Here is an 11,511-nt window from a genome sequence, read left to right as displayed (position 1 = left end):
TCGCGGCCGTATGGGATAGTTTTTCACGGCCAGAAATACGGTATAAGCGGTTTACATATTTAGTTTAGAAATACGGATAGTTTTTCACGGCCGGAAATATCCGAAGTTGAGACGGAATTCACCGAATTAATCACTGCAAGCTAACTTCTTCTGGTGGACGAAGCCGCCGTGCCCGGAGAGTCAGAGAACCAGCCCTGGCGCCTGACAGCGACTGAAGTTAGAAGACTACACACTTACTGTGAAAATGTATGTTAAGCCCAGTTAAAAATAGGCCTTAAGCTAGCACATCGTATAGTTACTTCCTTAAGCTTCTTGTGACATTTATTGTATGCAGGTATTGCCATTGGGGAGGACTGTCTGCTCTTCTCTTTTACCAAGTCTTACCAGGTACGGTACCTACTACACCTACCTACTACCAACTACCTACCTACCTACTACCAACTACCTACCTACCTACTACCAACTACCTAACCTACTGATGCCATAGTGATGGGTAAAATAGTGGCAAGAGGCTTTGGCTTCGCCGGCTCATTGCGGCTTTGCAGTCGGAACTAGTAAATTAACGATTAATAAAATCATTCACATTCCGCTGTCCTGTCTGATCTCTTTTGTGGGAGAATCCCCTGCCTTGAGCTTCACAACCTCGGCGCATGGCGGTGCCGGGCTTTCCCCAGCACCTATTAACCTGCTCTATACACCTTAACATGGCGTGCGTTTAGAAACATGGGAATTCTTCTGGATTCTTTGTAGTTAATTAGCCTAATTAACTCAGGAGATCATAACAATCATTTCGCGAGAACTACACAAATCAGAAATTCCATATCAGAAAGCTCCAGTAGAACTACACAAAAAAAAAAAAAAACGTGCCGCACGCATGCACACCACACACACACACACACACACACACACACACACACACACACACACCTACAAAATTCATCAACTTATTGCAAAAGGAATAGCGGAGCAAGTGGTTTCACCAGTTCCTCTTTCTGACCATTAGTCATCGCGAATCTGCTGAACTGTTGGACCAGGGAAGAACGTAAGGAACTGCAGCAACATCCAGGAACGCACGAAATGCCGTTTCTGACGATCAATTTTTAAAGATTTCTTGTGGGAGGACCCCCAGACCCCCCTTCACCCCCCCACCCCCCGCGCTATAGTTTCATGCAGTGCCGTATATTAACAGAGTCTGGCCAGGCTTTGATCTGCTCAACTACCGCCGTGATTGGTCGAGCCCGCGTCACGTGGTTTACAGGCGCCATTTTGCATACCACCTCAGCCGAGCAGCTTTCCCGCTGCCCCCATTCCGTGCCATTGCTTCGTATCGTTGCATATTTCATTTGAGTAATATTTCAATAAAATCAACCAATATGGTGTGTTGTGCCACTTGGGATGTTCTGTTAGACCAGGACAAGGTCGTATAATGCACAGATTTCCTCGAGACAAGGAACGAAGTGCTATTTGGGCGGTTAAAATACGCCGAGTTGGATGGAATCCATCACCTTACTCATATTTATGTTCGGTAAGTGAAATCGCTTAATATATATTGGTTTCAAATCAAAAGTGACATGACACGTGTGTATTAGGTCTCTGGTGAGCCTAACATTTATTTAGTCAACCAATATATATATATATATATTATATATATTCCCTGTAACATTTTTCGTGTACATATGCAGTGTATAGGGTATATATATATATATATATATATATATATATATATATATATATATATATATATATATATATATATATATATATATATATATATATATATATATAAGGGATTATGTATAATAACTGAAAATCAGGTATTATACATAATCCCTTATTATATATATACCCTGTAACATGCACTGTTTATATATGCTGACATATCAGGATGTGGCGGGCACAAGGGTCAATAATTCCGCTCACCAGTGGGTGGCGCGAGCGTCCAGGTGGGGAACTGAAATATATGCCCCGCCTTTCGGCCGATCGGCCACGCCCGGGGGCAAGGCGTGGCCTCGGGACATATATGCGGGCTCTAAGCTCGAGCCCGCCCAGTGCTGATATGCGAGCTCTTAATAAAGACTCTTGTTTGTATCCACGCGTTGTGGCCTACCTCTCTGGCAATCGAGTCGTGTGTGCACAGCACCACACTGGTGACCCCGATTGGTTCAGCCGTTGCTGACCCCCGAACGCGCCATGGCTACCAACGCCGTCGCAATCAAACTCCCGGAGTTTTGGGAAGCGCAAGCCGACGTTTGGTTTGTGCAAGCCGAAGCTCAATTCCAACTCCGGGGCATCACGGCGGACGAGACCCGGTACTACCACGTGGTCGCCGCCCTCGGGCCCGGCACTGCCACCCGCGTCGTGTCCATCCTTCGGCACCCGCCGGGCGACCACAAGTACGAGGCGCTCAAACGTCTCCTCCTCACCATGTTCGGGCTCACGGAGGTCGAACGTGCCGACCGCCTCGTGGACCTTCCCGCCCTCGGCGACACACGACCATCCGTCCGGATGGATTTCATGCTGTCCCTGCTTGGAGACCGGCGCCCGGACTTCTTATTCCGAGCACTTTTCCTACGCCAGCTACGTGTACAGGTGCGCCTCGCGCTGGCCGGTTCCAAAATAACGGAACCCCGCGCCCTGGCTGGAGAGGCCGACAAGTATTTCGCGGCCTGCGACATGCGGTCGGTGTACGGTGCTGCAGTAGTGGATCCCGGCGCGGAGGCTACAGTGCCCCCTGTTTCCCTCGTGGCCGCTGCTATGCCCCACCCACTACTGCCGCCGCCACCACCACCGCCGCCGGCATGGCCGCCGCGGGGGCCACCACCGCAAACCTGGTGCTACTACCATGCCAGGTTCGGCCCCAAGGCTAAAACGTGCCGCCCGCCGTGTTCTTTTGACGGGTCGGGCCGGCGCTCACTTGTGGCCATGAGCATCGGCCATTCCGGCAGCCTCCTGTTCATCACGGACACCTTGTCCGGGCGCCGTTTTCTTTGCGACACGGGAGCGCAGGTAAGCGTCCTCCCTGCCTCCGCGTCCGATAAGCAAGCCGCGGGCCGGGGCCCCGCTTTGCTTGCCGCCAACGGTACACCCATCCGCACATTCGGGAAGCGTTGCCTCTCACTGCGGTTCAGAGGGCAGTGCTTTCAATGGTCGTTCACCACCGCCAGCGTGCCAATGGCCCTGCTCGGCGGCGACTTCTTATGTGCGCATGGGCTGTTGGTCGACATTAAGCGCAGATGTCTCGTCCAGGCCGAAACCTGTCCAGGCCGAAACCTTCAGCTCGCTCGCTTGTTCGCTGAGCGGCTCGTTGAGCAGCTCGCTGAGCGGCTTGCCAAGCGGCTTGCCTTGCCTTTCCCCCCCTCCCCCTCCCCCTCCCCCTCCTCCTCCCTTCCCCCTCCACCCTACCCTCTCCCCTTCCCCCCTCCCCTTTCCCCTCCCCTCCCCTCCCCTCTCACCTCCCCCTCCCTTTCCCCCATGCCCCTCCCTTTCCCCCCTACCCATTCCCTTTCCCCCCTACCTCCCTTTCCCCCCTACCTCCCTTTCCTCCCTCCGCCATACCCCTTCCCCCTCCCCCTCCCCCTCCTCCCCTCCCCCTCCCCCTCGCCCCTCCACCTCCCCCCCCACCCTCCCACTCCTCTCCCCCCCACCCTCCCCCCCACCCTCCCACTCCTCTCCCCCCCCCACCCTCCCCCTCCCCCTCCCCCCTCTCCTCCCCTCCCCCTCCACTCCCTCCTCCCCTCCCCCTCCCCCTCCCCCTCCCCCTCCCCCTTCCCCCTCTCCCTCCCGCCTCCCCACCCTCTCCTCCCCTCCCCCCCACTCCCCTCCCCTCCCCTCCCCCCTTCCCTCCCCTCCCCCGCCCGGCAATGCCGGGTACTTCTGCTAGTTGCTTATAAAAATGTAATATCACAAACACTACAAATACACTCCTTGAACTTCTTCCTCTTCTCGTCAATCCTCTTTCCAACTTCATCATCCCACCACCATGTGTCCGAGTGCCTCGGTGGTCCTTTTGTCCATCCACATACCTCACCAACGGCTCCCAACAGACTGTCTTTCATTGACATCCAACCACTTTCAAGCTCAACAACATCATCCTCTACCCTACTCAGCCTCTCTTTTAATGCCTCCCTAACTGTCACCTCTTTCAACCTCCACACCTTCAATCTCAGTTGGTACTTCACCTGCTGAGCTCTCCTCGCACCTTTCACCCTTATGTCGCAGACAACCAAGTGATGCGTTGAAACAGCCTCCTCCCCCGGGATCACCTTTGTGTCTCGGAGGTGCCCCCTATCTCGTCTATACACCATCAGGTAGTCAACGGTTGTCGTCGACCCACCTGACGTGTATGTAACAAGCTTATTATCCTCTTTCTGGAACTGAGTATTACAAATCAACAAATCCGCTCCAACAGCAAACTCCAAAATCCTTTCACCTTCTCCATTTCTCACACCATATCCGTAACCCCCATGAACTCCCTCAAAACCGTCCATACTCCTTCCCACATGCCCATTTAGGTCTCCTCCTACCACAACAACTTCCTCATCTTTCACGTTTTCCATCAGCTTCTCTATCGCACACCAGAACTTGTCCTTATTTTCATCGCTCCGACCAACCTGTGGAGCATATCCCGAGATGACGTTCACCAAGAGCTTTCCAATCATCATTTTCACAATCATCAACCTCTCACTCACTCTAGTCACACTCACCACACTGTTTACAAACCCCTCAGAAAACAGGACATCAACACCATTCACTACCTCCGGGCACCCTTGCCACGCAAACTTGTATTTCTGTCCCTGCCGTCCCTTCACCATTCTCACACCACTTCCCTTCCATCTCGTCTCTTGCACACAACATATGTCCACTCTTCTTCTGATCAATACTTCCACCACCTCTCCTGATCTCCCTGTCATTGTCCCTACATTCCATGTCCCAAACCTCAGAAAGCGATCTCCACTTCGGGCTGTACCCTGCCCATATGTAGTTGTATGTAGTATGATTTGTCAATCCTGACAAAGCTCACATTCTTGCGATGTCTCTCCGAAAAGACCGACTGGACAACCCTCCCATCCACTTTCTGAATAATCCTCTCCAAGAAGTTCTGTCACTCAAGCTTTTGGGTCTCACTATCTGCCATGATCTTTCCTGGGAAAACCACATTTCAAATCTGGCCTCCAAAGCCAGTCGCCGACTGGGCATCCTCCGTCGTGCGAAGTCCTTCCTTGGCACACCTGAGCTCCTCACCACATACAAGGCTTTCATCCGCAGCTCAATGGAATACTGCGCTCCCCTCTGGGCTGGTGCTCCTGCCTCACACCTAGCTCGTCTTCACGCTGTTGAAACCAAAGCATTCAGAATCATTGGAATCTCCCGCGATGAAGCTAACTCCAAGGGCCTCTCACTCACTCACCGCAGGCAGGTTGGTGGTCTTTCCGTCTTCTACCGACTCCTCTCTGGCCTTGCCCCCCCAGCTCTCTCTGGGCTCTGTCCCGCAAATATTCCTACAGGTCGCACAACATCTGCCTGCAACCCTCTTATGGTCAAACTGCCAAAATCAAGACTCTCTGCTCACCTTCACTCCTTCATTCCTCTTTTCTCCCGCCTCTGGAACAAACTCCCTCACTCTCTTCAATCCCACTCCACCCTCCAGGTCTTTAAAACAGCTGTTCACCACCATCTCTTATCTTCCCCCATCCAAAACCTTGATCTTTTCTACCCCCGCTAATTTCACCCCAATTCCACTTTTTTGAAATACCAACTTCTGTCCTGGAAGTCCTTGGTGTCCTTGTGTTTTATACTTCTCCCTCCCCCCCCCCCCCCTTCCCACGCCTCCTCCCCCCAAGCCCTCTCCCTTCCACACATCTCCCTGCTCTCAAATGTTGTGTTTGTGTGCTTCCCCTTCTCTCCCCATCTTGTTTTCCGCTCCCTCTTTTTATATATTTTGTTTGTCTGGTTGATTTGTTTGTGAAGTAAATGTTAGCTCTTTCACGAGCCTCGATTCAGTATACAAAAAAAAAAAGAAAATGATTCTTCACCATTGGGAGATAGGACCAAAAACGATAGCAGGATATCTCAAAAAGTTGTCGATGGATTTGGACGAAATTTACCAGAGAGGTTGTTTGTCTGACAAGGACGATTCGATTCGATTTTGATGAAGATCTGAATGTGGATTCGGATATGTGAATTAATTAATTTTAAGTGATTCTTCACCATTGACGGATTGGCCGAAAAGCGATAAATAATATGATATTAAAAAAAGTTATGGATGACTTATGACTAAACTTGGTGAATGAGTTGGTTAGGTGACAACAACAAGCCGATACAAACTGTTCAGCCCGGCGGAAGTATGCGCTCTACCGAGTGCCGTTCTAGTTACCTCCGCCACCAAAGGTGGATGGAGGTTATATTTTCACCCCTGTCCGTTTGTCTGTCTGTCCGTTTGTGAACAAAATATCTCAAAAAGTTGTGGACGGATTCGGACGACAGTTGGGAGAGATGTAGCGTATGTGAGTGACACCGACGAAATGATTAGATTTTGGTGAAGATTCGGATCCGGCTACTAGAATTTTAAAAGTGATTTTTCACCATTGGGAGATCGGGCCAAAAACGATACATAGCAGGATATGTCAAAAAGTTATCGATGGATTTGGACGAAACTTGTTGGACAGGTTGTGTGTGTGACAAGGAAGAATCGATTCCATTTTGGTGAAGATCCCGATCCGGATCCAGCTAGTAGAATGTTTTATGTGATTCTTCACTATTGAGTGATATGGCCAACCAGGTGGAGGTATGCTCTCTACTGAGTGCCGTTCTAGTTTCACCTGATTTCATCTATTAATGCAATACAGTACTGTACATCTCTTTCATGTTTCAAAGACAAAAATTATTCTGATTTGCATCTACTGATTGATAACCTTTACCCTGCGTGCACAAAGCACAAAGTGGGGTTAACCAGTAGTTTTACTCCGTGTGTCTGTCTATTTACAGGCATCAATCTATTATTGAGGAAGTACTGAATTTCACTTAATCTTATATTTTGAACACTGTAGAAGATGAATCTCTTCCCGAGCATGCTCGTGCACAGAAGAGTTAGGTAATTGTTTCAGTCTGTCTGGCAGTCAAACAACAGGCACGAAGAACTAACATAACGAGTTAAATAATGCTGTGTAAAAGACGTTGCATCAACGGCGGTAAACTTTTGGAAAAAGTTTTTTCTACAACCTTTAAAACTTTATGTTATTTAAATGGAGTTATATACGTGAACAATGTAGAGCACAAATCACCTTGTTGGCACCTCCAAAAATAAATATTACGCCATTTTATGCCATCTCAACCAATCAAATTTGCCATTCGCTCTCTCAGCGTTAGAGAATATCGACATTCAGACAAAAATCGCGTTTTGTAGGAAATATAGATCATGCTTGGAAACACAGAGCAAGAGTTGAAAAGATCTTTCCCGTGTCCATTTTCTGAAGACTACATGGGGCAAGGTGTTCAATGAACTCATTATTTTCTTTTTATACTTCACCAGAAATAATCATATTAATGAGAGGATTGCAAACAATTTAAAAATAGATTAGGATGGCAGAAAAGCTCCTTGTATTGGGATTTATTATTTTCATGTTTGGTGGTGGATCTAAAATTTCTGATGATTCAAGTAATAACAAGTCTAATTCTTTTTTGGCAGTCTCTCGGAAGGAAACAAACATTTTTGACTTTAGCTCCTATTAATTAATTCTTCAAATCTAGAAAGGAATTCGGCATAAAAATTAATTCATAAAATCTAGAAATGAATTCGGCACAAAAATGAATTAAACAAATCTAAAAATGAATTCGGCACAAAAATTAATTCATCAAATCCAGAAATTAATTCGGCACAAAAATTAATTCATCAAATCTAGAAATTAATTCGGCACAAAAATTAATTCATCAAATCTAGAAATTAATTCGGCACAAAAATTAATTCATCAAATCTAGAAATTAATTCGGCACAAAAATTAATTAAACAAATCTAAAAATGAATTCGGCACAAAAATTAATTCATCAAATCTAGAAATGAATTTGGCACAAAAATTAATTCATCAAATCTATAAATTAATTTGGCACAAAAACTACTTCATAAAATCTAGAAATGAATTCGGGACAAAAATTAATTAAACAAATCTAAAAATGAATTCGGCATAAAAATTAATTCATCAAATCTAGAAATTAATTCGGCACAAAAACTACTTCATAAAATCTAGAAATGAATTCGGCACAAAAATTAATTAAACAAATCTAAAAATGAATTCGGCACAAAAATTAATTCATCAAATCCAGAAATTAATTCGGCACAAAAATTAATTCATGAAATCTAGAAATTAATTCGGCACAAAAATTAATTCATCAAATCTAGAAATTAATTCGGCACAAAAATTAATTCATCAAATCGAGAAATTAATTCGGCACAAAAATTAATTAAACAAATCTAAAAATGAATTCGGCACAAAAATGAATTCATCAAATCTAGAAATGAATTCGGCACAAAAATTAATTCATCAAATCTAAAAATTAATTTGGCACAAAAACTACTTCATAAAATCTAGAAATGAATTCGGGGCAAAAATTAATTCATCAAATCTAAAAATGAATTCAGCACAAAAATTAGTTCATCAAATCTAGAAATTAATTCGGCACAAAAATTAATTCATCAAATCTAGAAATTAATTCGGCACAAAAACCACTTCATAAAATCTAGAAATGAATTCAGCAAAAAAATTAATTAAACAAATCTAAAAATGAATTTGGCACAAAAATTAATTCATCAAATCTAGAAATTAATTCGGCACAAAAATTAATTCATCAAATCTAGAAATTAATTAGGCACACATTTGTGGTGTTATAATTTAACTAGATCAATATGCAAGCTGGCCTGAATATAATAGTCATCCCCTATTTGTGGTTGTTAATCAGATTGTGATTAATTTGTCTGCTTAAAGAATCATTGACGAATCCTGAAAACATTGTTTATTGTCCGAAAAACATCTAAATTGGCAAATTATTTAAATCTGTGCAATGATTCTCTTATGCAACCAATTCTGAGAAATAAGATGGTGTGTACAAGATGCAGGTTGTTTGATTCATAAATTTTGTGGCAATTGTTAGTGTGGTGTGTGTGCATATTCATGCGAAGAAACTGTTACAGAAATGCTGGCTAGATCATCAGCAGAGCACTGCAAATTGAGGTTTTGATCCATTAAACTCGGGGCGTCAAATGGTTTTTTATAGTGAGTCTGCAGCAGCTAATGCCACCACATCAAGTCAGCAATCAAGATTGTAAACGAAGAGCCACACTGTTAGATGTCAAGTTTCTTCCGAAGATGGCTGTTGAAGTGAAAGTTGGAAGTCACGTTACTGAAACAAAACATAAACAAGTACACATACATTCAAAGTACACCGACCCCATGCCAAATAATTAAATATCCTACAGCGCGGCATTGCCGGGGCGCCTCCGGCGCCCGGCAATACTGCAGTGGAGCTCATAGAGGCTGCATTGGGAGGGAGAGATGTACATCTAATTGATTGATTAATTGTATAATTAAAATCAATAAAAGATTATCACAAAATATTTTCTTAATCAATTGGCTAATACCATAACAAAACCACTTGTGCTTCATCCGAAGATGTATCTTTTAGAAATTTAATCAAATAAGTCATTAATAAAAAACTAAATAATTAATTGATTAATCAATAAGTAATTCATCGATTAATCAATAAATAATGAATCGATGAAATGATTAATCAATTAATCAAAAATATCCTTGATAGCCACATCACTTGGTCACTGTCATGTCCAAATATTAGCTTCCCAGCTCAAAAGGTGCCTGAGATATTGGCCAAATGAGAAAGAAAATAAATAAATGATTAATAATGAAGATAAATAAATAATAATCATTAAAAAATTAAATTAGCAATCAATTCGGTCACAGAACACATAAACCACCACCATTTCATCAGAATCTGTAACTGGGGAAAAAAAAATGTTTTTAGTAATTAATCGAATAATTAAATAATTAATCGATACATTGATTAATTGATTAATTGATAAATCAAAAATATCCTTGATAGCCACATAACCTGGTCACTCATGTCCAAATATTAGCTTCTGAGCTCAAAAGGTGCCTGAGATATTGGCCAAATGAGAAAGAAGATAAATAAATGATTAATAATGAAAATAAATAAATAATAATCATTAAAAAATTAAATTATTAATCAATTCGGTCAGAGAACACATAAACCACCACCATTTCATCAGAATCTGTAACTTAAAAAAAAAAAAAATTTGTCATTAATCAAATAATTAAATAATTAATCGATTAATTGATTAATTGATTAACTAATAAATCAAAAATAGCCTTTGCAGCCAAATCACCTGGTCATTGGCATGTCCAAATATCAGCTTCCTAACTCAAAAGGTGCCTGAGTTAATGGTCAGAAGAGAAATGAAATTTAATTAATTAAATAAGTACTTAATTAATCGCTAATAATTAAATAACTCATCAATTAATTGATTAATCAAAAAACAAAAAATACTGTTTTTGACAAAGGACCTGCTCACTATTGTGCCGAAATTTCAGCTTCCTAGCTTAAAGGATGGCTGAGATATTGTCCGGACAAACAAACAAGAAAGCAAGAAAGCAAGAAAGAAAACAAGAAACCAGAGTGAAAACTGAGTACTCTCTTTCAGCGTGCGTCACTGCCGAGCCCCCTTTGGTGCCCGGCAATGACGATTTGCAATGCCTGGAGATGGCATAGGAAAGGAGCGGTGTACAATGATGATGCAATTCTTAAACAAATAAAAAAGTGAATGAAAGAAAATACCGAGCGACAATATTCTGGCTAGCAGAACGAATATTACCAATCTAATCTAATATTCCACATTCTAATAATACTGATTCCTCCACTTAATGTCAATGTTTCAACTCCAGAGATTGTATGATTAATAGCAACATTTCCTCTCACAGGATGTCTCCAATTCCATATTTCTCCCTGACTATTCTCTATTCTGTTTTGACAGGTTCCTCCCCATTCTAGAGGTGGTGATGCTGTCCATGTCTAGAACACCATTCCATATTGTCAATTGTCCTCATGAACACCGTCCTCTCTATGGAATGCAGATACCTCCGATCGTTTGTCTATGTATACCTTCTTCGCAACGATAACTCCATCTACCACTGCTTTTAATGGCCCATATTATTCCGAACTAATTGTGGGGTCAGCCGGGGAAATTTTTTTCCCCAAGTCCTTTTGTTTGAACTGGTTGATCAGGATGTTCCAATGAAGGGGGCAAGTATTTGAAACTTAGCGTCGGCGATAACAAAAGTCTGACACATTCAGGAGTTACAATATATGGATGTTATGATCATCACCAATTTACCCAAAGCTTCCACTGGTGTTTTCTCCTATTATAACAACATTGATTGTTATTCATACAGCTTAGCTTGGGTGAGAAGAAACCAACTTGTGATCGGACCA

The 11,511-nt window shown here is 43.3% G+C and overlaps 1 long non-coding RNA gene across 1 annotated transcript; it reads left to right on the top strand.

The window, feature by feature from the left end:
• The first annotated feature begins 360 nt into the window (after positions 1-360).
• On the top strand, positions 361-11,122 carry LOC137422559 (uncharacterized). Its single transcript, XR_010983515.1, has 3 exons — positions 361-387; positions 6,985-7,090; positions 11,054-11,122. It is a non-coding gene; the product is annotated as an uncharacterized LOC137422559 (long non-coding RNA).
• Positions 11,123-11,511: the final 389 nt, after the last annotated feature.

The sequence above is a fragment of the Myxine glutinosa genome, chromosome 2 (assembly GCF_964187855.1).
Source record: "Myxine glutinosa chromosome 2, kmMyxGlut1.1, whole genome shotgun sequence".
Classification (NCBI taxonomy): Eukaryota; Metazoa; Chordata; class Myxini; order Myxiniformes; family Myxinidae; genus Myxine; species Myxine glutinosa.
Note: the sequence above shows the minus strand (reverse complement) of the source record. Positions and strands in the feature narration are given on the sequence as shown.